Below are 26,058 nucleotides of genomic sequence, written 5' to 3'. Positions count from 1 at the left end.
GCCCCTGCTGTTCATTTACTGACCTCTCCCCATCTCCTTAGAAGGATTCAAGGGTGGCCTCTTTGCTCGGGTAATAAACTAAGGAAAGAAGTTGATGTTTGAGGATAAAAAAAAAAAAAAGGAAAGTCTCAATTCTGATGACATGATTTATGACTCCATCAATCTTTGGCGGATAATTTCTGGCACCCGGACCTGATGATGCCCTAAGAATCTGAGAATCTGCCTCTGTTGGTCCAGGTGGGGCCTGAAAAACTATATTCTTAAAACCTCCCCATGTCGTTTGGGTGGACAGCCAGGCTCACCCATCATTAGACATGATCATTTTCAAAGTCCTTCTAATTCTAACAGTCTATGAAGCAAGTCCCTGAGTCAAAAAAGGAATTTATTAACTGCGTCGATTTAGATGGACCACCAAAAGGTAGAAAGATTCTTATTATTTTATTTTGGTAAAAATAAAATGCTTGTATCTTTTTTAAAAACCAAGTTAAAATACCGTGTGATATCACTTATATGTGGAATCTAAGATAAAATACAAATGAACATACAAAACAAAAACAGACTCACAGAACAGACTTGGGTTGCCAAGGATGGGAGGATGGGAGAGGGAAAGATGAGGAGTTTGGGATTAGCAGATGAAAGCTATTATATATAGAATGGATTAACAATAAAGTCATATATATATATATAAAAAACTGAGTCACTTTGCTCTACAGCAGAAATTAAATACAACATTGTAAATCAACTATACTTCAGTAAAACTAAAAACAAAAAAAGACACAATCATTGGGCAACTGCAGAACTATTTGTGTTTAAGCATGAAGTTTTGTCTTGAAAAATTCTAAACTGAACGGAAGTGCCAAGTCAGAGCCCTGTGGCCTCTCACTGCGCGAGTAGGTCTAGGGTCCCAGGAGAGAATGCGGTCAGCACGCTGGGTCAGCAGGATTCCAGCTCTCCCAGGCGGTTGGCAGCAACCGGCCAAGCTCTTTGTGAGCACTTCCTGCCTTGTTTGTTTGCTATGGACTGCATCAGGAAACAAAGTCTGTCAAATTAAATTTTCTGGCTGAGCCCTTTGTTGAGAAAGCTACATTATCTATGACATCAGTGACAAGGCCAGAAGCGAGAAAATATACGTGAATCTCCTCCCTCAAAAGTATTCAGAAAAAGAGAGGGAGGCCAGATGTTTCCTTTCTGAGAGCAAAGGGCCTGAGAACAATGGGTAGGAGAACAACTATGAAAGGTCCACTTGGACTACTTCCTCAGTGCCTCTGGATGCTACCAAGTTCCATGAGGGCGTCACACTCCTCTATCCTAGGACAGTGCCTGCCAAGTAACAGAAGTTCAAGAAATATTAAATAAATACATAAATCAGCAGTTCTGATCATCGAAAGACCGCTACCTGCTGAGAGTTAATAGGGGAAAAACTCTAGTGAATTCTAAGCTCAGAAAGACAGAGATTAGGTCTTACTCATTTTATGGGGCTTGGCAACATCGTCAGTACATTTTGTCATCATCAGTACATTCTGTCAAAATGAATTGGCCAAGAGCTCTTCTAGTTTGAAGGAAAGAGAAGCAACATAAGAAGTGGTAGTAAAGGTTACCAAAGTCTGCATGTATAATATAAATTGTACATATAGTTGGCTTTTTTTTTGTTGTTGAAAAACTAAAGGCACCTAACTGTCGATGGTAATACTTATTTCAGTAAGAAAAATAGCATTTTTCAAGGTAATGTGTTTACAAACATGAATATGATAGTCTTAGGACAAAACACTGAGTGATTAACAATAGTGAAAATTTTGAATTGCCCTAATTCAACAGGGAACTTGTTAAATAAATGCTGATGTTTTTATGCAATTATATTTTTGGTCGAAATCACATTTTCAAAAACATTTACTGCCGTGGGGAAATTTATATATGTTAAATCAGAAAGACAAGGCAGCAGAAACTGTCGGCTCCCCTCCCGGTCATCTCCCTTCTCTTTCCTAACAACACAGCTTTGTCAGAGTTTCTCCTCTCCTCTGCGTAGCTGCGTGCTTCAGTGGGAAGCCCCGCTCTAGGGACGCAGTCGCCAGTGGTCTCCGTGAATGCCCCCTTGCAAGTGGTAGGCTGAGACATGGTCAGGCATAGGTTATTTCAGGCCAGTGATGTGGTTTGGGTGGGGAGGAAGCTTCTGGAACATTTTCCTCCATCTTAAAAAGAGACACAGGAAACCAAAGTTCTGCTTCTACCTATTCGTGTGTCTGCAGGTGATGCCCGCACCATGGCAACTACTAGGCAGCGAGGCTGGGCCGAGCTGACACCAGGAGAAGGCAGGAAGAGAGGAAGGCCTAGATGGGGGTCTGGCTAGCTGTTGATCTGCTGGTCCCTCAAACTTGGCATCATCCACTGTAAGTCGGTGGCCAAAAGTCAATTCATCAAATGTCCACCCACTGTAATCAATTCCCCATATGGCCAATTTGCGGAATTTACTCACTGATTTCAACAATTTAGATATTTAGACACAGATGACTGATTTTCATTTAGTCTTCAAAACAGCACTTAAGAAATATTCAATTTGTCTTTGTCCCAGTCCCTTATTGCTGTAACTTGAGACTGACTGTTAACGAATTGTCCTACTTAAGAAATCACTTAAATTTGTCTTTGTTCCAGTTCCTTATTGCTGTGACTTAAGACTGACTATTAATGAATTGTCCTGCTTAAGAAGTCACTTTTTATCTGGACTTCGGTAAGCCAATTATTTCTGATTGTTTAAGGCAAATGAATATTGAGCCTTGGTTTTCTCTTACTTGCAGCTAAAAGCATATTAATACATGTTGATTGAGAGAGAGGCAGAAGAATTATCTCTCATTTATTTCTGAATTGTAGGAATGGGAATACAGCTGATTTGTGCATTTATTGTGTTTATCTTTGCACTTTCTATGTTTTCCAATTTTTAAAATAATGAATGTGTATACTATGAATAAATGAAGTGAAAGTCGCTCAGTCGTGTCCGACTCTTTGCGATCTCATGGACTATACAGTCCATGGAATTCTCTAGACCCCGTGGACCATACAGTTCATGGAATTCTCCAGGCCAGAATACCGGAGTATTCCCCTTCTCCAGGGAATCTTCCCAACCCAGGGATTGGACCCAGGTCTCTGTCATTGCAGCCAGATTCTTTACTACTTGAGCCATATGAGTGAAGTATAAAACTATTCTTAAAATCTGTGTTCAGTGCTGTAAATGGTATAAATGCTAATCTCAGAGGGTTGTAAGAGGGTTGCTAAGTGGCGCTGCGTTAAGCTAAGGAGAATGGTGGGTGGGCAGCAAGGCTTCCCAAAGGAGAAGCCACTGACTTAATTCTAGAAGAATAAGTATGCATGGGATGAGTCAGAGGTGAGGGATAGGACCTCTGACTCCATTGTTCCTGATTTGGTTCCTGATTTGAGGAGGACTGGGGGAACACTTTCAGAATATTTATTGTCTCCTCTATGCCCACACTTTTCAAATATGCAACAATTGAAAGCAAGTATTATTATCTCCCTTTTATAGAGCTAAAGACTGAAGCTCAAAAACTCACACAATGAGCAAATGTTGGAGCAGCAATTTAATAAAAGTCTTAATATTTCAAGCAACAGCCCTCACAGATGAGCTTCCTAGGGGTAGAAAATCAGGACATGGAAGCAACCTAAATGTCCATCAAAGAGGATAAAGAAGATGTGGTACATATGTGCAATGGAATATTGTACTCAGTCATAAAATGATTGAAATAAAGTCATGTGCAGCAACATTGATGGAACAGAGATTATCATACTGAGTGAAGTCAGAAAAAATACCATATGACCCTGCTTATGTGTGGAGTCTAAAAAAATGGCACAGATGAACTTATTTACGAGATAGGAATAGTGACGGGTAGAAAATAAACATATGGTTACTGAGGGTGGGGGAAGTGGGGAGGAGGGATAAATTGGGAGTTGGGATTGACGTATACACATTGCTATATATAAAATAGATAACTAATAAGGTGTAGAGCACAGGGAACTCTACTCCATACTCTGTAATGGCCGGTATGGAAAAAGAGTTTTAAAAAGAAGGGATGCATATATATATATATTAATAAAGTTGATTCACTGCGCTATCCAGCAGAAACTAAGGCAATATTGTAAATCAACTATACTCCAGCAAAAACTCAAGAAGATCCTAGCGTGTTAGAGCTGCAGTGACTATGCAAAGAACTTCTGTGATTCTGAGTAAACTGAAAACCAACTCAAAGCACTTAAGCAAAAGCGGAATGGATGGCCTTACGAAGCGAGGAAGTTTGAATAGGGTGGGACGAGCATCAGGCTTGGCTATACCTAGGGTTTAAGGCTGTGGCCAGTACAGGAAACATTTCGCCTACAGAAGGAGAGAGAGTCCCAAGACTGCAGAGAGGTGCCCGCAGGAAAGGTGCCTCTGCAAGGCCACTGACCACCCCCCGTTGTCCCGGAACCTGAGGTTCCAAAGCAGCAGAAGAGTGTGTCACTAAGGTCAAAGTGGTCCACACTCCCATCCAAAAATGTGTGAAAAGGATCTGCATCATTTTGGCATTTGTTGTTTATGTATCACTGTTGTCTGCCCTTTAAAGAATCTCATTGCCTCGGGAGTCTGGACACAGAGACTCGGTCTTCGTTTCCACAGACAGAGGAAGGAAGGGAACTCACTTTCCAGCATGCAATCATGGGGCACCCTGACCACAGGGGGATCTTTCAAGGTAAGGCTTTCATTACCATTAGGTAGAACGCCTGTTTTTCAACTCAGTGCGGAGTATTTATATTTTAGAACCTCCTGATGGAACCATCGAGGCCAAAAAAAAGGGGGGGGGGGACCATCTATTTTCTTTTTTCCTCTACTTAGTCCCTAAAACAGGGGTGGACAGTTTTTTTCCACAAAGGACCTAATAGGAAATATTTTTGGCTCTGCAAACCATATAGTCTCTGCAGCGATGATTCAACTGCATTCTGATGCAAAAGCAGCCGTGGACAATACGTAAACAAATGAGCATGGCTGTGTTCCAGTGAAATTTCATTTTCCAAAACAGGAATTGGGATATACTTGGTTTGCAGGCCTTGGTTTGTTTGCCAGTCCCTGCCCTAGAGCACTGATTTCTTTAAAAAAAAAAAAAAATGCTGATTAAAAAGCACCATTTAAGAAATACCCGTGACAGAGCAAGAAAATTTTACATCTTATACAGGTACATCCTGTTTTAGGTGTTTTGATAATTATCAAAGGCATCAGTCCAAAATAAAAATCCTTATTACCTGTTTTCTGTTTCTATTCATTCCAGAAGAGGAATAGCCTTATCAAAGCATGTAGCAGCTTAAGGGACTTCCCTAGTGGTCCGATGGCTAAAACTCTCAATTCGAGGGGCTTGGGTTTGATCACTGGTCAGGGAACTAGATCTTGCATGCTATAACTAAAAAGAGATCCCACATCCACAGTCAAGACCCAGTGCAGCCAAATAAGTAAATATATTTTTAAAAAATTTAAAAAGGCATGTAGCTTAAAAATTTAAATGAATAAAATTGTTTTCATAGAAAAATAAGTTTTAAATAAGTTTAAATTTAAAAAATGTTAAAAAAAATGTTTTAAAATCTTGCATTCTAAATGTAAATTTGATTAAGAGTAAGAATTAGGCAATCTGAACTCTGAGCAGATTGAGTGGGCATACATTTGAGGGACCAATAAATCATATTTCCTTACTGAGAAGGGGAAATTGATGAAAGAAGGACTGCTATTTTTAATCTCTAGAAATTCCTACCCAATGACAGAGGTAGAATTCAAAACTTGTTTACAGACTGTACTTGGCTTTTTTTAAAAAAACAGTAACATTTCATTTTTATAAATTAAAAATATTCAGACTAACAAACTTCTAACGTTTATTAACATACAGATTAAATGTACACACCATCTTATTTAAACTCCGTTTGGGGATCGTTATTATCATTTTCTTACACTATGGCAAAAATGTACTCCAAACTATAAGCTTAACTCATGTGTACATGGTAACCTCAGAAACTAGGTGGCTTGGGCATTATTATCCTTACTTTCAGAAATAACACAGCATCAGGATCAGGGAGGTGACCGATTCTTCCCACGTCACATATTAGCAGAACTAGAACCAGAACCTAGATTTTTGGGCTCCAAGTCCACACGCTGTACTCTACCATATTTATCAAAAACCACCCTCATTGACATGCAGACTGTCCTAATCCTCAATTGCTTTACAGATTAAAAAAACAAAACTGAGTCAAAGAACAAACTATTTCAATTTTCAGGTGTAACTTAGAACTGTTCTTTAAAAATCACAACAAAAAATTTTAACATGTGTTTTGTGGTCGATCACTTAAATCTGTAGGACGAAGGGGTAAAATTCGATATGGGATATTGACCTGTGCTCCATGGCTGCCTAAAAGCTCAGGTGAACCCTGGGAGTCAGGAGTTTTTGAATATGCTTAAGTCTGCCACAATCGATGTCGTGTTTTTGACCCAACAGTAAAAAACTGACTGTCCAAGAAGGCTGTGTACCAGTTTTAATATTTTATTTTGTTATATTAGTGAGCCCTGTAGAATTTTATTTGAAAAAATATTACTCTGCTAAATAATTTACTAGGCTAGATCATTTTTCTCCCAACTTTCATATTTTGTGGTACTCAGATTTCAGAATCAAATCTATATCTGAATGTGAAAAATATGCAGTGAGGAAAGCAATTACATTGTTTTAAAAGAAAAGCAATTTTGATTATTGCCATATGTTGATGATTTTGATAAAATCTATCATGCATCTGAACTCCAACCAAGGGTTTTCAAGGTATTCTATAGTTTCAGAGTAAATTAAACACACAGTATGTGCTTAATAAACATTAAACATTAGTGAACAAAAATGAATGAGTGAATGAATGAATGCAGACTTAAAGGTCTCAGGAAGGAGGGTGACCACAGAGCTAAGTGTTGTGCTGGAACACTGCGGCCACCTGGCCCTGAAAGCCATGTTTCCATTCCCACTGCCCAATGGTTCTTCCTTTTCTGAATAATTTTTATTGTGGCAAAATATGCATGACATAAAATTCATCATTTTAACTATTTATAAGTATACAGCTCAGTGGCATTAGGTAAATACACCACTGCCACCCACCACCAGAACTTTTTCTTCTTCTCAAACAGAAACCCTCTACCGATTAAACACTAACTCCTATTGTCCCCTCCTTCCAGGCCTTGGAAACTACCATTCTATTTTCTGTCTCTATGAATTTAACTGTCACTCTGAGTACCTCCTGTAAGTGCAAAGATGCCATATTTGTCCCTTTGTGTCTGGCAAGGTTCATCCACGTAATAAGTGTGTGTCAGCAGCTCATGCCTTTTAGGGCTGCATAATACTCCACTGTATGCATTTTATGTGTAGACGACATCTTCTTTATCTGTTCATCCATCAGTGGACATTTGGGTGTTTCCATCTTTGGGCTCTTATGAATAATGCTGCTATGAACATGGGTGTACCAATATCTTTTTCCAGTGCTTGCCTTCAGTTCCTTTGGGTGGATACCCAGAGTGGCATTACTGGCTCATATGGTAATTTTGTTTAATTTTGTGAGGAACTGCCGTGCTGGTTTTTGTAGCATGGCACCATTTCATATTCCCTTCAGCAATGCACCAAAGTCCCAATTTCCCCACATTATCATCAGCTCCGGTTATTTCCTTCCTCCCTCCCTCCACCCTGCCTTCCTCCCTCTCTCCCTTTCTTCCTTCTTCTCTCTTCCTCTCTCTCTCCTCCTTCCTTTATTCTATCTTTCTTCTTTCTCTTTTTGATAAAAGTTTTTCTAATGGGTGTGGTTTGACCAGTTTATAGCCGAGTAAGAAGCTGAAGAAGAAAGGAAATGAATGAGCATGAGAATCCAGAACATTAAAGTGAAACCAAAGCAGCAACTCAGAAACTCCATCTAAGTAGCTGTTGTAGGATTTCCTCACCACATCCTGTTGTGGATACTCCCAGGGGATCTCAATCCACTAAGAAACCAGAGGCACATGGATTATGTTGTTTGTCAAATATGCTATGATTTCAATCTAGTGTTTTCTCTTTTAAAAAGTTATCTGGATACAAAGTTAACTAAACTATTTTTAGTTTTGACTCTAAGATGGATGGATTGCTTCCCAAATCTTTCTCCTGCACACACTATACTCTTTGAGTTCCAAATATACAGACGGAAACTTAAGGACATAAAACAAAGTATTTGGAAAAAAAATAAATTACACAATCATCTGTGAGTAGATGTTATATTATTCTATTTTTCCAAAATAAATGGAAACCCTCCAGTTCCAAAATTATCTAGGAGATCACTGTCCACCTGTCCCTCCAGTGTTCTCTTTCATCACCCTCATGATACACCTAAGTACGCTCCTTGAACTTCATGTGTGTGTGTGCTAACTTGTGTCCAACTCTTTGTGAACCCATGGACTGTAGCCCACCAGGCTCCTCCATGGAATTCTCCAGGCGAGAATACTAGAGTGGGTTGCCATTTCCTCCTCCAGGCAATCTTCCTGACCCAGGGATCAAATCCAAGTCTCCTATCAAACCCAGTGTCTCCTGCATTGGCAGGCAGATTCTTGACCACTGCCTACCTGGGAAGCCCCCTTGGACTTCAGTGTCCCTCAAAGGGTCATCTGTGTGATTCTTATGCCCAAGAGAGCACAATACTCATATCTGAAGAATTAACATCACCACTGTTTCTCACCGCCAAAGGGAGTTTTGTTGCCTATCTGTCACCCTCAGGCAACAGATGTGGCTAGTCTGCTTCACACAATACTGCTCTGTCCTCATCCCCACTGAAGGCCTAGCGAGAAGGAGCTTAGTTGAGTTTGCTCTGTGCTCAGGCTGCGTCTTCAGTGAATAGAGCCATACAGCCATTGCTCCCGGGCACAGGCTTTGTGCCAGCCAGAGCGACTGCGCTGGAAGGAACACTGAACATCAGCTACGCACATGTTCAAGCCAGCATTTACAGATCCTTCAGAAACACATGTTCCTCGTAACATTTACATAGACTGTGCTTTTTAAATCAACCGAAGTTTTAGGTTTGCAACAAAACTGAGTAGAAAGTAGAGAGTCTCCCTAGAGTGGTATCGTACAGAATAGTTTCACTGCTCTTAAAAATCCTCTGTGGCTGCCTATTCATGCTTCTCTCTCTCCTATTCACTTGCAACCAGTGTTTTTATGTCTCCATAGTTTTGCCTTTCCCAGAATGTTGTATAACTGGAATCATACAGCATGTAGCCTTTTCCAACTAGTTCTTTATGTTTAGGTTTCTTCCATGTCTTTTCATGGCTTGAGAGCTCACTTTTTTGGGGGGAGGGGTATGTGGACATAAGTTTTCAACTTATTTGCATAAATACCAGCGTGTGATTCCTGGATTATATGTAAGAGTATGTTTAGTTTTGTAAGAAACTGCCAAATGGTCTTCTAAAGTGGCTTGCACCATTTTGCATTCCCACCAGCAATGAATGAGGGTTCAAATGCTCCTTGTGAGGTCAGTGTTCTGGATTTTGGCCATTCTAATAGGTGTGTGTCGGCATCTCATTATTGTGTTAATTAGCAGTTCCCCGATGACACATGATGTAGAACATCTCTTCCTATGCTTATTTCCAATCTGTACATCTTCTCTGGTGAGTTGTCTGTTCAGATCTTTTGCCCATTTTTAAATCTGGTTGTTAATTTTCTTATTGTTGAGTTTTAACAGTTTTTTTCTGTATTTTGGGTAAACATCCTTTATTGGACACGCCTTGTGAGATATTTCCTCCATGGCTTCTTCTCATTCTCTCCACAGTGTCTGTCACAGAGCATCCTCAAGATAATTTTATTTCTAGAAACTCATTGTTCTTCTGTGGCATTGAATTTTGGTCTGGATCATGCTATTAGTATTATTACCTAAACTGCCCTCTCCGTCTTAAAATTCCTTCCCTAGAGACTGTGTTCCTCTTAAACAGATTGAAATATGTCATCCCTAATAATCAATTTTGCATGTTAGGGACCTCAGGCCAACCTCTACAACAGTCACAAAAGGCTCTGTTACGTCCTAACCCATGACATGGCAGTCTGAACACCCTACACTTGCCAGAAGGGGCCTGGAAACCTGCAGAGAGTTGTTTTGTGACCTGCCTTTGGGGCCATGCAGCAGGAGACATCAAGTGGCCTTAGGAACTGAGCACCGTTCCCAGCAAGAAGACAGGGGCCTCGGGCATATGGCTGCAAGAAACCAAATTCTGCCAAACACTTAATGAGCTTGAGAGAGAATCTAGAGCCTCATGTGGGATGTGACTGTGGCCTGGTGGAACCTGATCAGAGGACATGCCTGGACTCCTGACTCATGCAAACTGTGACATAATACACATGTGTTATTTTAAACCATTAAATTTGTGGTCATTTGTCATGCAACAGAAAATTACTACAGAGGCTGTACAGTGGGGGGAGTCAGGTTATAAGAAAGCCCATGAGGTCTTGCTCCCTCTCCTCAGGGAAACCCTTGGACTCCACGGTCAGATCTGTGTTTGAAGGCATCTTCTTGCTGGCCCAAATCCCTTCAGTTGGCCAGAGGAATAACTCCAATCCAAGTTGGCCCCATTGTTGCCTGCCTGTGGAGAGGACTCAGCATGCCAGGGCGCTTTCCTCTGGCGTACCTGAAAGGGAGCCACTTGCACTATGCCCTCATCACCAGCCTGCCTAAGAAGCGGCTCACTCACTCCTATGAGTCAAGGCTCCGATCATTTCCTCCCAGGAGACCCCAGAGCCAGATCTATGCTAGTGCTAAAGAGACTCACACCTGCTAATACAAGTAAATCATCTAGACAGCAACAACACATCACTAACTACAGAGGTAGAATCTTCTGGTCAGGAGGGGAGCACCAAGATGACCATTTAGAACAAAGGAACCTCCATGAAACAAGATCCAGGGGAATTAGGAAAAAACTCCTCGTTCATATTCACAATGAGATTTGAGACAATACTGCATCCACTAAACCAGCTAGCCAACCAACAAACCAGGTTTTCACCAAAATAAATGCTCTGAAAATAAACAGTTCTTTGACAAAAATTTAAAACCATTATTGCAAAAAAAAAAAAATCTAAATAATGACAGTGAATAATATCACACCCCAAATATGGATTACATTGATGGAGTATACACACAAGAAAGATTGTGAGAAAAGAAAAATACCTTGGAGAACAGATTTAGTAGTCTAATCTAAGAACAATCAGAGTTCTAAATGCAAAAATGGAAGCAGGACAAAAATCAATGAAATAATATAAAACAATTCTTCAGAGCTAGAGAAAGTACCTGCTGTATCTGCTAATTGAAAATGTTCATCAGGAGGAGCCAAGATGGCGGAGGAGTAGGACGGGGGAGACCACTTTCTCTCCTACAAATTCATGGAAAGAATAACTGAACGCAGAGCAAACTTCACAGAACAACTTCTGATCGCTAGCTGAGGTCATCAGGCGCCCAGAAAAGCAGCCCATTGTCTTCGAAAGGAGGTAGGACAAAATATAAAAGATAAAAAGTGAGACAAAAGAGCTGAGGACGGAGACTCGTCCCGGGAAGGGAGTCTTGGGCGGCATTGCTTGGGGTAGGGTCCAGGCCTGAGTGCCCTGAGGACAATCGGAGGGAGCTTCTGTGAGGTGCCAACTTGAACTGTGGGAGACCAAAAGAGAGAGAGTACATTAACCGGCCCGAACACACTGCCGGCCGTTCGCAGAACAAAGAGACCGAGAAAGTCCAGAGAAGAGCTCGCAGGCTGCTGACCGGCCCAGCCCCGCCAGAGGCAGGAGGCAGGGGGGAGGGGAAGGTTGCGGTGAGACACAGGGCGCAGGCACCCGACCGGCGCGGGCGGGGACTGGGGCTGGGGACGCGGAGGGCGGAAGGCGCGCGCACCCGACTGGCGCCAGCGGAAACTGAGACTGGGTCCGCGGAAGGGAGTGGGCGCGCCACACCTGGGGAGAGTGCGCCCACCAAGCCCCTGGCTGCCGGGACCGCTCTGACGGGGAAGGCACAGAGAGCAGGCGCAGCTTTTCGCTCCGCGCTTTTGTGGAACACCCGAGGGCTGGAACCTCGCGCAGCGCGGGGCGCGCTCCATATAGAACAGCCGGGAGCCTGAGCAGCGGCAGACGGAGAAAGCAGCGTCAGCCCCTCCCGGCAGCGCCAGCCCGCCCCCGCAGGGCCAGCCCGTCCCCGCAGCGTCAGCCCCGCCCCGCAGCGTCAGCCCCTCCCGGCAGCGTCAGTCCCTCCCGGCAGCGCCAGCCCGTCCCCGCGGCGCAAGCCCGCCCTCACAGCGCCAGCCCCTCCCCGCAGAGCGACGGAACTAGCTACCTGAATAAGAGTCCACCTCCGCCCGCCTGTGTCAGGGCGGAAATGAGGCTCTGAAGAGACCGGCAAACAGAAGTCAAATAAACAAAGGGAACCGCTTCAGAAGGGACTGGTGCAACAGATTAAAATCCCTCTAGAAAACACCGACTACACCGTAAGGGGCCTGTAGATACCGAGAAGTGTAAGCTGGAACGAGGAGCTATCTGAAACTGAGCCGAACCCACACTGACTGCAACAGCTCTAGAGAAACTCCTAGATATAATTTTACTTTTTTCTCTTTTTTTTCCTTTTTTTTATTTTTTATTTTTTCTCTTTTTTTTCCTTTAAAATCCCCTATTACTCCCCCATTTCTCCTTAACTTTCATTTTCATAGATTTTTACGATTTTTTTAATTAGGGGAAAAAAAATTTTTTTTTTCTTTTTTTTTCTTTTTTCTTTTTTTCTTTCCTTTTTCTCTTCTATTTTCTATTTTTCTTTTCCTCTTATTTCTTTTAAAGTCCTCTAGTACTCCTCTACTACTCCTTAATTTTCAACACACTATAACCTTACAAAAAAAAAAAAGAAGAGAAGCCCTATTTTTAAACCGAAGATTATTCTCTCCCAATCTTGACTCTCTGTTTTCTACCTCAGAACACCTCTATTTCCTCCTTTCCCCTTCTCTTCCCAATCCAATTCTGTGAATCTTTGTAGGTGACTGGGCTACGGAGAACACTCTGGGAACAGACAGCTGTGTAGATCTGTCTCTCTCCTCTTGAGTCCCCCTTTTTCTCCTCCTGCTCATCTCTATCTCCCTCCTCCCTCTCCTCTTCTTCATGTAACTCTGTGAACCTCTCTGGGTATGCCTAACAGGGGAGAATCTTTTCGCCATTAACCTAGAAGTTTTCTTATCAGTGCTGTATAGCTGGAGAAGTCCTGAGACTACAGGAAGAATAAAACTGAAATCCAGAGGCAGGAGACTTAAGCCCAAAACCTGAGAACACCAGAACCTACACTGAAACCAACCACCACCCAAGAGCCAATAAGTTATAGAGCAAGACATACCACGCAAATTCTCCAGCAACGCAGGAACATAGCCCTGAACGTCAACATACAGGCTGCCCAAGGTCACACCTAACACATAGACCCATCTCAAAACTCATTACTGGGCACTCCATTGCTCTCCAAAGAGAAGAAATCAAGTTCCACGCACCAGAACACTGACGCAAGCTTCCCTAACCAGGAAACCTTGACAAGCCAATCATCTAACCCCACCCACTGGGTAAATCTTCCACAATAAAAAGGAACCACAGACCTCCATAATACAGAAAGCCCACTCCAGACACAGCAATCTAAACAAGATGAAAAGGCAAAGAAATACCCAACAGGTAAAGGAACATGAAAAATGCCCACCAAGTCAAACAAAAGAGGAGGAGATAGGGAATCTACCTGAAAAAGAATTTAGAATAATGATAATAAAAATGATCCAAAATCTTGAAAACAAAATGGAGTTACAGATAAATAGCCTGGAAACAAAAATTGAAAAGATACAAGAAATGTTTAATAAAGACCTAGAAGAAATAAAAAAGACTCAATTAAAAATGAGTAATGCAATGAATGAGATCAAAAACACTTTGGAGGGAACCAAGAGTAGGATAACGGAGGCAGAAGATAGGATAAGTGAGGTAGAAGATAAAATGGTGGAAATAAATGAAGCAGAGAGGAAAAAAGGATCAAAAGAAACGAGGACAACCTCAGGGACCTCTGGGACAATGTGAAACGCCCCAACATTCGAATCATAGGAGTCCCAGAAGAAGAAGACAAAAAGAAAGGCCATGAGAAAATACTCGAGGAGATAATAGCTGAAAACTTCCCTAAAATGGGGAAGGAAATAGCCACCCAAGTCCAAGAAACCCAGAGAGTCCCAAACAGGATAAACCCAAGGCGAAACACCCCAAGACACATATTAATCAAATTAACAAAGATCAAACACAAAGAACAAATATTAAAAGCAGCAAGGGAGAAACAACAAATAACACACAAAGGGATTCCCATAAGGATAACAGCTGATCTATCAATAGAAACCCTCCAGGCCAGAAGGGAATGGCAGGACGTACTGAAAGTAATGAAAGAGAATAACCTACAACCTAGATTACTGTATCCAGCAAGGATCTCATTCAGATATGAAGGAGAATTTAAAAGCTTTACAGATAAGGAAAAGCTGAGAGAATTCAGCACCACCAAACCAGCTCTTCAACAAATGCTAAAGGATCTTCTCTAGACAGGAAATGCAGAAAGGTTGTATAAACATGAACCCAAAACAACAAAGTAAATGGCAACGGGACCACACCTATCAATAATTACCCTAAATGTAAATGGGTTGAATGCCCCAACCAAAAGACAAAGATTGGCTGAATGGATACAAAAACAAGACCCCTATATATGCTGTCTACAAGAGACCCACCTCAAAACACGAGACACATACAGACTAAAAGTGAAGGGCTGGAAAAAAATATTTCATGCAAACGGAGACCAAAAGAAAGCAGGAGTCGCAATACTCATATCAGATAAAATAGACCTTCAAATAAAGGATGTGAAAAGAGACAAAGAAGGACACTACATAATGATCAAAGGATCAATCCAAGAAGAAGATATAACAATTATAAATATATATGCACCCAACATAGGAGCACCGCAATATGTACAGCAAACACTAACGAGTATGAAAGAGGAAATTAATAGTAACACAATAATAGTGGGAGACTTTAATACCCCACTCACAACTATGGATAGATCAACTAAACAGAAAATTAACAAGGAAACACAAACCTTAAATGACACAATGGACCAGCTAGACCTAATTGATATCTATAGGACATTTCACCCCAAAACAATCAACTTCACCTTTTTCTCAAGTGCACACAGAACCTTCTCCAGAATAGATCACATCCTGGGCCATAAATCTGGTCTTGGAAAATTCAAAAAAATTGAAATCATTCCAGTCATCTTTTCTGACCACAGTGCAGTAAGATTAGATCTCAATTACAGGAAAAAAATTGTTAAAAATTCAAACATATGGAGGCTAAATAACACGCTTCTGAATAACCAACAAATCATAGAAGAAATCAAAAAAGAAATCAAAATATGTATAGAAATGAATGAAAATGAAAACACAACAACCCAAAACCTATGGGACACTGTAAAAGCAGTGCTTAGGGGAAGGTTCATAGCATTACAGGCTTATATCAAGAAACAAGAAAAAACCAAAAAAATAACCTAACTCTACACCTAAAGCAATTAGAGAAGGAAGAAATGAAGAACCCCAGGGTTAGCAGAAGGAAAGAAATCTTAAAAATCAGGGCAGAAATAAATGCAAAAGAAACTAAAGAGACCATAGCAAAAATCAACAAAGCTAAAAGCTGGTTTTTTGAAAAAATAAACAAAATTGACAAACCATTAGCAAGACTCATTAAGAAACAAAGAGAGAAGAACCAAATTAACAAAATTAGAAATGAAAATGGAGAGATCACAACAGACAACACTGAAATCCAAAGGATCATAAGAGACTACTACCAGCAGCTCTATGCCAATAAAATGGACAACTTGGATGAAATGGACAAATTCTTAGAAAAGTATAACCTTCCAAAACTGAACCAGGAAGAAATAGAAGATCTTAACAGACCCATCACAAGCAAGGAAATCGAAACTGTAATCAAAAATCTGCCAGCAAACAAAAGCCCAGGACCAGATGGCTTCACAGCTGAATTCTACCAAAAATTTAGAGAAGAGCTAACACCTATCTTACTCAAACTCTTCCAGAAAATTGCAGATGAAGGTAAGCTTCCAAACTCATTCTATGAGGCCACCATCACCCTTATTCCAAAACCAGACAAAGATGCCACAAAAAAAGAAAACTACAGGCCAATATCACTGATGAACATAGATGCAAAAATCCTTAACAAAATTCTAGCAAACAGAATCCAACAACATATTAAAAAAATCATACACCACGACCAAGTGGGCTTTATCCCAGGAATGCAAGGATTCTTTAATATCCGCAAATCAATCAATGTAATACACCACATTAACAAATTGAAAGATAAAAACCATATGATTATCTCAATAGATGCAGAGAAAGCCTTTGACAAAAATTCAACACTCATTTATGATTAAAACTCTCCAAAAAGCAGGAATAGAAGGAACATACCTCAACATAATAAAAGCTATATATGACAAACCCACAGCAAGCATCACCCTCAATGGTGAAAAATTGAAAGCATTTCCCCTGAAATCAGGAACAAGACAAGGGTCCCCACTCTCACCACTACTATTCAACATAGTGTTGGAAGTTTTGGCCACAGCAATCAGAGCAGAAAAAGAAGTAAAAGGAATCCAGATAGGAAAAGAAGAAGTGAAACTCTCACTGTTTGCAGATGACATGATCCTCTACATAGAAAACCCTAAAGACTCTACCAGAAAATTACTAGAGCTAATCAATGAATATAGTAAAGTTGCAGGATATAAAATTAACACACAGAAATCCCTTGCATTCCTATATACTAACAATGAAAAAACAGAAAGAGAAATTAAAGAAACAATACCATTCACCACTGCAACAAAAAGAATAAAATACTTAAGAGTATATCTACCTAAAGAAACAAAAGACCTATACATAGAAAACTATAAAACACTGATGAAAGAAATCAAAGAGGACACAAACAGATGGAGAAACATACCGTGTTCATGGATTGGAAGAATCAATATTGTGAAAATGATTATACTACCCAAAGCAGTCTATAGATTCAGTGCAATCCCTATCAAGCTACCAACGGTATTTTTCACAGAACTAGAACAAATAATTTCACAATTTGTATGGAAATACAAAAAACCTCGAATAGCCAAAGTAATCCTGAGAAAGAAGAATGGAACTGGAGGAATCAACCTGCCTGACTTCAGACTCTACTACAAAGCCACAGTCATCAAGACAGTATGGTACTGGCACAAAGACAGAAATAGAGATCAATGGAACAGAATAGAAAGCCCAGAGATAAATCCACGAACCTATGGACACCTTATCTTTGACAAAGGAGGCAAGGATATACAATGGAAAAAAGACAACCTCTTAAACAAGTGGTGCTGGGAAAACTGGTCAACCACTTGTAAAAGAATGAAACTAGAACACTTTCTAACACCATACACAAAAATAAACTCAAAATGGATTAAAGATCTAAATGTAAGACCAGAAACTATGAAACTCCTAGAGGAGAACATAGGCAAAACACTCTCCGACATAAATCACAGCAAGATCCTCTATGACCCACCTCCCAGAATATTGGAAATGAAAGCAAAACTAAACAAATGGGACCTAATGAAACTTAAAAGCTTTTGCACTACAAAGGAAACTATAAGTAAGGTGAAAAGACAGCCCTCAGATTGGGAGAAAATAATAGCAAATGAAGAAACAGACAAAGGATTAATCTCAAAAATATACAAGCAACTCCTGAAGCTCAATTCCAGAAAAATAAATGACCCAATTAAAAAATGGGCCAAAGAACTAAACAGACATTTCTCCAAAGAAGACATACAGATGGCTAACAAACACATGAAAAGATGCTCAACATCACTCATTATCAGAGAAATGCAAATCAAAACCACAATGAGGTACCATTACACGCCAGTCAGGATGGCTGCTATCCAAAAGTCTACAAGCAATAAATGCTGGAGAGGGTGTGGAGAAAAGGGAACCCTCTTACACTGTTGGTGGGAATGCAAGCTAGTACAGCCGCTATGGAAAACAGTGTGGAGATTTCTTAAAAAACTGGAAATAGAACTGCCATATGACCCAGCAATCCCACTTCTGGGCATACACACTGAGGAAACCAGATCTGAAAGAGACACATGCACCCCAGTGTTCATTGCAGCACTGTTTATAATAGCCAGGACATGGAAGCAACCTAGATGCCCATCAGCAGACGAATGGATAAGGAAGCTGTGGTACATATACACCATGGAATATTACTCAGCCATTAAAAAGAATTCATTTGAACCAGTCCTAATGAGATGGATGAAACTGGAGCCCCTTATCCAGAGTGAAGTAAGCCAGAAAGATAAAGAACATTACAGCATACTAACGCATATATATGGAATTTAGAAAGATGGTAACGATAACCCTATATGCAAAACAGAAAAAGAGACACAGAAATACAGAACAGACTATTGAACTATGTGGGAGAATGTGAGGGTGGGATATTTCAAAAGAACATCATGTATACTATCTATGGTGAAACAGATCACCAGCCCAGGTGGGATGCATGAGACAACTGCTCGGGCCTGGTGCACTGGGAAGACCCAGAGGAATCGGGTGGAGAGGGAGGTGGGAGGGGGGATCGGGATGGGGAATACGTGTAAATCTATGGCTGATTCATATCAATGTATGACAAAACCCACTGAAATGTTGTGAAGTAATTAGCCTCCAACTAATAAAAAATTAAAAAAAAAAAAAAAGAAAGAAAATGTTCATCAAACAATGACAGCATTATTTTCCAAAGCCCATTTCTAATATCAAGAACCATGAAGGGTGTGAGGTTTTATTAGAGTTATAAGTTAACAAGGGAAAGAATGGTAACTATGAATTATAGATATTCAGAAAATCAGAATGTAATAATATACCAGTCATGTACTCTTTTTGGATAATTACTTATGAAGATACTTTAGTTAAATAAAATCTGAGAGTAAAGATTACAAGAAAGGAAAAGATATGATATATAAGAAAGGACACTAAGTAGTAAAAATCCAATAAAATTGAGAGTAAAATCTAAATAAATTCTGAGAAATTAAGTGTGATGCAATTAAAGTAATCTTAAAAAATAAGCCATATTGTAAGAAAATAATGATTACAGTGTCTGGAAAATTGGACAGATTATTCAGTAAAGCCTGGGGAAAGGAAAGAAGAAGGGCGGGAAGAAAAAATAAAAACCTGCAAAGGGTTCCCACTGGGATAGGAAGTCCAGGACATTGCTATAATTGCTGTTAGAATCTGAGAGAGAAATGTGGGCTCACATGTCTTTGGTAAAATATAATAGTGACCACCAGTAGAACTAAACTAATATGTAGAACTGCCTGGTCAATAAAGAAAAAAGATTATAAAAACTGGTAAAACAAAGGATAAATCAAGAGAGAAGGATAAAATCTTAGAAGCTCTCATCTTTAGAAAAAAATTATAACCCTGTGGTGATGGATGTTAACTGGTCTCTTCACAATACAAATATTAAATTATATTGAATACCTAAAATTAATACAATCTTATATGTCAATATTGTTGTTTAGTTGCTCAGTTGTGTCCGACTGTTTGTGATCCCATGGACTGTGTAGCCCGCAAGGCTCCTCCGTTCATGGAATTCTCCAGACAAGAATACGGGAGTGGGTAGCCATGCCCTCCTTCAAGGCATCTTCCTGACCAGGGATCGAACCCACGTCTCCTACAAGTCTCCTGAATTGCAGGCAGCTCATTTACTGCTGAGCCACTAGGGAAGCCCATATGTCAATATACCTCAATTTAAAAAAAAGAAAGAGAGGGAAGAAAAAATCATAGGGGAGGGGGCCTTTTTGCAGATTCCCTCATGGGATCTGCCTTCTACCACGCACTTCCTGGCCTCTCCTCCAGGAGAGTTGTCTGTACCAAAGGACCAAGCCCTGGGTGTTAAAAGATATGAACTAATGGCTGACATCACTTCATCCACCTTTTCTTTTCTCCTGGGTCCCAGGAGGCCCTGCAGACTCTCTCTCTTATGCAAGCTCATCATTGCTGAGGTCTGTGGGAAAGTGGAAATCCCACCATTCAGACTTGGGCAATGGGGAGTGAAGGCATCTCCCACAGGTCATGTCTAAGCCACATCTGGGGAGAGGTTTTCCAGAACTCCACGTTCAGGTACCCATGTAACTATTAGTAAAGTGGGCACTGTTGTTGTTTGCCTGCTGTGGAAAACCAGGGGAACAGAAACTGATTGGCTGGATCAGCTGATATTCTTTGGAGGGGTCGTTGATCACAGTACCATGATGCTCAAACTGGTAAGACTTCCAACATGTCTTAACAAGAATGGCTTGGGCTGCAAATATAGCAGCAATAGAAAATAGACCCTCATACAGTTCAGTAGGTGCTGAGAAATGGAATATTTCCTGCCATAGGAGTAAACAAGGGATGTCACAGTCATCGGCAATTGCAGCTACCGCGCTTCGTGAGCTAGTGAGCCCAAAGGGCACCCAGGAAGGAGAAGAGCACCTGCCGTCTAGCAGCCATCAGACTGCAGCCACTCCCTATGTGAGCCCTGAGGAAGCTCAGGGTTGTGAAAACACGGGATGCTGGCCCCGGAGAGCTGAGGTGTATATAAAGGAGTGATTTATTTCAGTGAGCCCCAACTCTTGCATCTTTCATAACTTGGGATATGCGGTTTTCTTTAATTAACAATAATCTCTTGATATTCCAATTAGCTGCCCTTTGTTGCAAAACTTACTTCTGTATAACCTGGCTCCTCCCCTCGCCTCCTCGGAGCAGTTCTCTCAGGGTTACTTGAGATGCTGGCTCCCAGGGTTAAAGTCCTAAAAATTCCCACTGAATAAAACATAACTCTCAACTTTCATTTTGTGAATATTTTGTAAGTCCACAGTGGATATGTGAGTGCTTTTGAGGAAAGGGAGAGAAATGAAACTATAGCATTTTTAAAGCCTCCTGACTTTGACACAGAAATTCCTCTTATTATAATTTACCATTAGGGGAAATACTTGATCATGGATATGGAAGAATTTAAAGATGTTCACTGCAACATTGTATAATCTGAAAACATCACTGAGGGGAACCCTAAGGCTTCATCAGAGATGGAAGAACTGATAAACAGTTCTATCAGTCAATAGCTGCAGCCAGTACTAATAATGGGGTTGATTTATACATATTAATCTGTAAAGTTATATAAAATTAATCAAGTGAAGAAAGCCCCTTGCAGAGCATTATCTGTATTATGATCCCATCCGTGTGTGTGCATGTGTATGTGCACATGTTTATCCTTAGAAAGAGGTCAGGCAGGATAGTTTTGATCTCTCTGGTCTCTGGGGAGTGCAAGACTATAGGGGATATTCACATTTTTCTTTTTTGCATTTCCCTACGGCTTGATTTTTCCAGGATGAGAACGTTACCTTCTATTAAATAAATGACAATCAATTTAGTGGGAAAGCATTATTTGGGGGGATACATTTGGAAACCTGCAGAATTATTACTTTACACAAGGAGACTCTTAGTGGGTGGTTATTTGGTTTCCTCTGTCATGTTGCTTATTTAATCTCAGCAACATTATAGAGTGATTTTCCCAGTTGACTTGCACAGAATACTCTGCCCTTTTGGGGGCTAATTTTATGGAATCCAAGAATAAGCCTATAGGCTCACTCTAGTTATTTAGTAATGTTTAAATTTCCCAAGTTACAGGCATTATTTATTATTGTCTGATCATCAACATAACTATATGAAAAACTATATGTTGATGATCAGATGACAATAGGCTGTGAGAGAAAAGTTTTAAAAAATGAGACTCTATTGCTTCCAAGAGGTTCAGAAAGCATTATGGACATAATCTCAGAAAAATTTAATAGAGTACTAAAAACTAAGTAGAGAGAGATGCTATGACCATTTTATGAGCGGAAAACTGAGGTAGTCTGAGCTATGCACACACTGGCAAGATGGAAACGCTAGGAATAGATGTAAAAGCTTTTGATTCTTTTCCAGACTTTCATCCAAAAGTCCCCGGCCTCCCTTTGATACCATTCTGGTCAAAATTCTTGGTGGTTCTATTTTTCAGTCTGCCAGTAACAATTAAGTCACAAACATCAAAGCAGTTACACGTCCATAATCATTTCTGGTCAGTAAGGACACCTCATGTGTGAACTGCATTATTTTTTAACCGGCAGCAATGCTTCAGTCACAGAGATTTCGTCTTAGATCATCCACTGGACTATTTCTAATAGTTTTTGTTTTGCTTGAATAAAAAAAAATAAGTACACCTAGGGAGAAGGTTAGAACTTATCATCTTTAAAAATCAAGGTTGAGAAAAGTCTGTCTGTCATTAGTTCTCCAGAATTTTTAATAGCTGTTTAATAACCTTTCCTGGAGTTAGATGCCCATTTGCAGCACTTCCCTTTTCTGATCTGTCTTCTGAGTCATCAGCAGACCTGACACCGTTAGTAATGCTGTGTGATGAAGGGCAGGTTTCCTCCTAACCGCCCCCTCCCCCGGCCGGTCACTCCTACTTAAGGCAACTGACTCAGGCTTCTCCGGGTTTTTTCGCCTAGCAGTTTCTCTCTATATATGGTAATAATACTCCACAGATCTGCGCGTGCTTCCCGGAGGAAAACTGGAAGGAGAAGCCACGTGAGCGCAGCTGGAGCCTGCGGTTGGCCTGGCAGCTCCTCCGCAGGGGAAGGTGAGCTGCGACGAGAAAAGCACTTAACCTCTTCGTTACCTGCACTTAAGCGTTCCTCGCTACCGCCTGGAGCCGCCGGCTTCCCGGGGCGCATCCGGGTCCGGGTCCGGGTCCGGGTCCCGGCGCCCCCGCTGCTGCTGCGGCGGTTCTTGGGGTCCTTACCCTCCTGCTGCCGTGACCTCGTCGAACCGTGCAGGGCAGTTATCCTCGCTGGGTCACTTTTCAAAGCAATTGTATATTAGAGTTAGGTGTGAAGTCCACCGTCAGCTGCTTTCCGCTAAATTGATGAAGTGCAGTTCTATCCTGGCGTAGGAAGGGAAGCTAAATGTCTCCCTTAAGCAACTTGGAGTTTCTCACCCCTGGGGCGTCGGGGCACTGCTGAGACGGTGGCACAGAGCCTTGGATGATTTTGCTTTGTGACTTAAGGGAACAATCTCATTGTTATTTCTTGTGACCACCGCTTCCATCTGTAGATTACCACTGTGACCTTCCTACCGAATTCCCCCAACCCTCCCATGCAGAGATCAACCAATCAATCAATAAGTACTATATTGTAATCAATAGCGTCTCTCTTCATACTGTTATCAAGACCACGTTCATTATTTGTTCCCTCCACTGTGTCCTTCCTGGCCAAAACCAAACAAAGTCAAACCAAAAACTTCAGGGGGGGGGGGAAAGGCAACTGTGTACTCAGGTCTCAGTAGTCTGAAAATCCTTCTCTCACTTTTTCAGCGCAATGCAGATAGATGTTGCTATAAAACTTTGTGTTTTCTTATAAGATGTTAAAGACAAACAAATATGTAAACCCACAATGCTTAGTTTTCCCAACCTTTCATTTATTTGGAATGGGGTGGGGAGAAAGTAGTTTTTGTCTTCCATCTAGTGGACTAGTTTGGAATTGCGTCTTGCCACTAGGATCCGGTATCTAAAATTCATACAAATAGTGTACAGATTCAGATAAAGAATGATGAATTCTACACATAAGTCTACTTTGCTTCCGAGTTCCACAGGTTAAAAAAAATGAGTATTCTTGGTTGTAGGTTTTTTCCCTTTCATCACTTTACATTGCCATTCCCTTTTGGTCTGCAGTTTCTGCTGAAAAATCAACAGATAGCCTTATGGGAGTTCCCTTGTATGTTATTTGTTGCTTTTCACTTGCTACTTTTAGTATTTTTTGCTTATATTTAATTTTCATCATTTTGATTACAATGTGTTTTGGCTGTATGCGGCTCTTTGCTTCCTGGACTTTGATAACTATTTCTTTTCCCAGGTTAGGGAGCTTTTCAGCAATTATATCCTCATATTGTCTTGGGCCTGTTCTCCCTCTCGTCTCCTTCTGGTGCCCCTATAATGTGAAAAAGCAATAAAAAGGACACAGCAATAAACATTTATTGCAAAACTGGGCAGCAGGAGTTTATGTTAAACTGAGATGGAAAGAATCAAGAAAACCCCACTTACAGAACCATGTGATGAAAGCTGTGGGCAGTGAGAAAAAATTTTCCTTATCAATGTATCAATTGTATTTACAATACTCTGGAAATAATGGCTTGAAACCACTGTCCGAGAAGGCAGAGCAAACAAAATGGTCTCAGTCTTTATTGCCATTGTGGACCAGGATATCCTGTACATCCAGCTAGTCATCCACACTTTTCAGTTTTTTCCTTTATTTCTGATCTCTCCATTTTCCTCTATTACCACTACTATGAATGGCTAATAGATAATTTTCCATATTCTTTTCCATCTTAGCTGCAACCAGCCTGCATATTACTTGCCAGACTAATCTTCCTTGAACTATTGCTTGAAACTCTCCTGGAACTTTCTCTTTCTTCCTAAATGCCTCTTCCATCTGGTTTCACTGCTACTTTAATCTGGTCTCATCCTACCTACACTGTTTCACTCCCTACTCTTGAACTTTTTGCCAGTTGATTCACGCCTCCTTGAATAACACTGCTTGCTATTCCCTCCAAGCCTTGACGCAGCCCCTCTCACAAGGAGCACCTGTCCTTCCCTCCTTTTGTGCAGCCCGACTGTCTTCACCATTTAGGATCCACCTCAGCTGTGCCTCTCCATGGACACCCTCCTTGCTTGTGAAATCTTAGAGGAATTAGAGGTTGTATTCTGAAACTGCGTCCTTGTGCAAATACTGTCCAACGGTTTACTATTGTTTCCCAGGTTTGAGTCCCAGTTCCTCCAAAATCTGTTGTGAATACTACAGATACTCTTGCTCATCCTCATTCCAGCCGCCCCCCCCCCCCCCCAGGATCTACACTTCTGGGAACACCAGGAGCTCTTAGAAACTTGTTGATGGTTTTCTTGAGCCTCAACACAATACTGCAAGGAAGATGCAGCTGGTACAGTTATTCCCATTTCATGAGTGAGGATGCTGAGGCCCAGAGCATTTGCAAGATTTGCTCTTGTCAGTGACAGAGCTAGGGCAGGAGCCCTGGGGTCTCCTCCGGGTCCAGGGCTCCCCTTGCTGGCGCGCCTTGCTGCCCTCAGACCTGCTCTAATAGGTGAAGTCCCACCTTAAACCCTTCTTTACTTTCAGATAGATATCTTCATTTTCTTACAGATAACGGACATGGGCTTATGTTGCAGGGAGCTGCCAGGCAAGAGGTCATAACCAGGGCGTGTAGTTATGCCTCCTGCTTGGCAATTTCAGTTCTTCCTGCGTGGTTATGCCACATTTTCAGCCCACACCCATTTGTCCTGTTTGCAAACCACAAACTGGTTCTCTGGCAGTTACATTTTTCAGCACCGCCTCTGGTTAAGTGACTGATCTGCTTGTTTGAACATTTAAATAACTGTGACCATCTCCTGCCCTATCCCACCTGATGAAAGCTATTCTGGGGCACCCAGGCTCACACCAAGCATTTAAGAACGGCTACTACCAGGCTGTCTTAACCAGAGTCGTTAGGGCGTTAGGAGGATTTCTAAGCAGTTCCAACTCTGGCCACAGGATGGATTAATTTTCCATCCTGTGTGCATCTCCAGTGCCTTGCCCCATGGAATACCTCCACTGATGTGTTGGAGCTCGCAGTCCTGGGTCAGGTCCCGAGACGGTGGTTGGCTCAGCAGGAGGGCTTGGTAGCAAAGGAAAAAGATCATATCCACATGTAGAGATGGCGTTGCTGAAGTTTGTCCTATTAAATGTCTAGAAGATAAGTGCTAACAAGATTTTTAAGCAATTCTACTGACTCAGAATAATTTCATGTATTCATTGTACAAAAAGCGGTGGCAAGAAAATCTAAATATGCAA

The 26,058-nt window shown here is 41.2% G+C and overlaps 3 long non-coding RNA genes across 5 annotated transcripts in view; 2 read left to right on the top strand and 1 right to left on the bottom strand.

Annotated features, from left to right (window-relative positions):
* Positions 1-285: 285 nt before the first annotated feature.
* LOC122681439 lies at positions 286-10,178 on the top strand. Its single transcript, XR_006336979.1, has 4 exons — positions 286-418; positions 2,647-2,722; positions 4,602-4,727; positions 10,030-10,178. It is a non-coding gene; the product is annotated as an uncharacterized LOC122681439 (long non-coding RNA).
* A 12,498-nt stretch (positions 10,179-22,676) lies between these two features.
* LOC122681436 overlaps positions 22,677-26,058 on the top strand; it is a 109,340-nt gene continuing 105,958 nt past the window's right edge. For both annotated transcript variants that reach the window (XR_006336975.1, XR_006336973.1), the window contains exon 1: positions 22,677-22,799. This is a non-coding gene — a long non-coding RNA (uncharacterized LOC122681436). The remainder of the gene's footprint in view (positions 22,800-26,058) is intronic.
* The window catches only part of LOC122681435, a 122,245-nt gene continuing 119,009 nt past the window's right edge, over positions 22,823-26,058 (bottom strand). The window contains exons 4-5 of one of the 2 annotated variants that reach the window (XR_006336967.1): positions 25,814-25,967; positions 22,823-24,144 (exon numbers count right to left, since the gene is read on the bottom strand). This is a non-coding gene — a long non-coding RNA (uncharacterized LOC122681435). The remainder of the gene's footprint in view (positions 24,145-25,813; positions 25,968-26,058) is intronic. The other variant, XR_006336968.1, reaches the window with a different exon arrangement.

The sequence above is a fragment of the Cervus elaphus genome, chromosome 23 (genome assembly GCF_910594005.1).
Source record: "Cervus elaphus chromosome 23, mCerEla1.1, whole genome shotgun sequence".
NCBI lineage: Eukaryota > Metazoa > Chordata > Mammalia > Artiodactyla > Cervidae > Cervus > Cervus elaphus.
The sequence above is the reverse complement of the archived record's forward strand: the minus strand, read 5'-3'. Positions and strand labels throughout refer to the sequence as shown.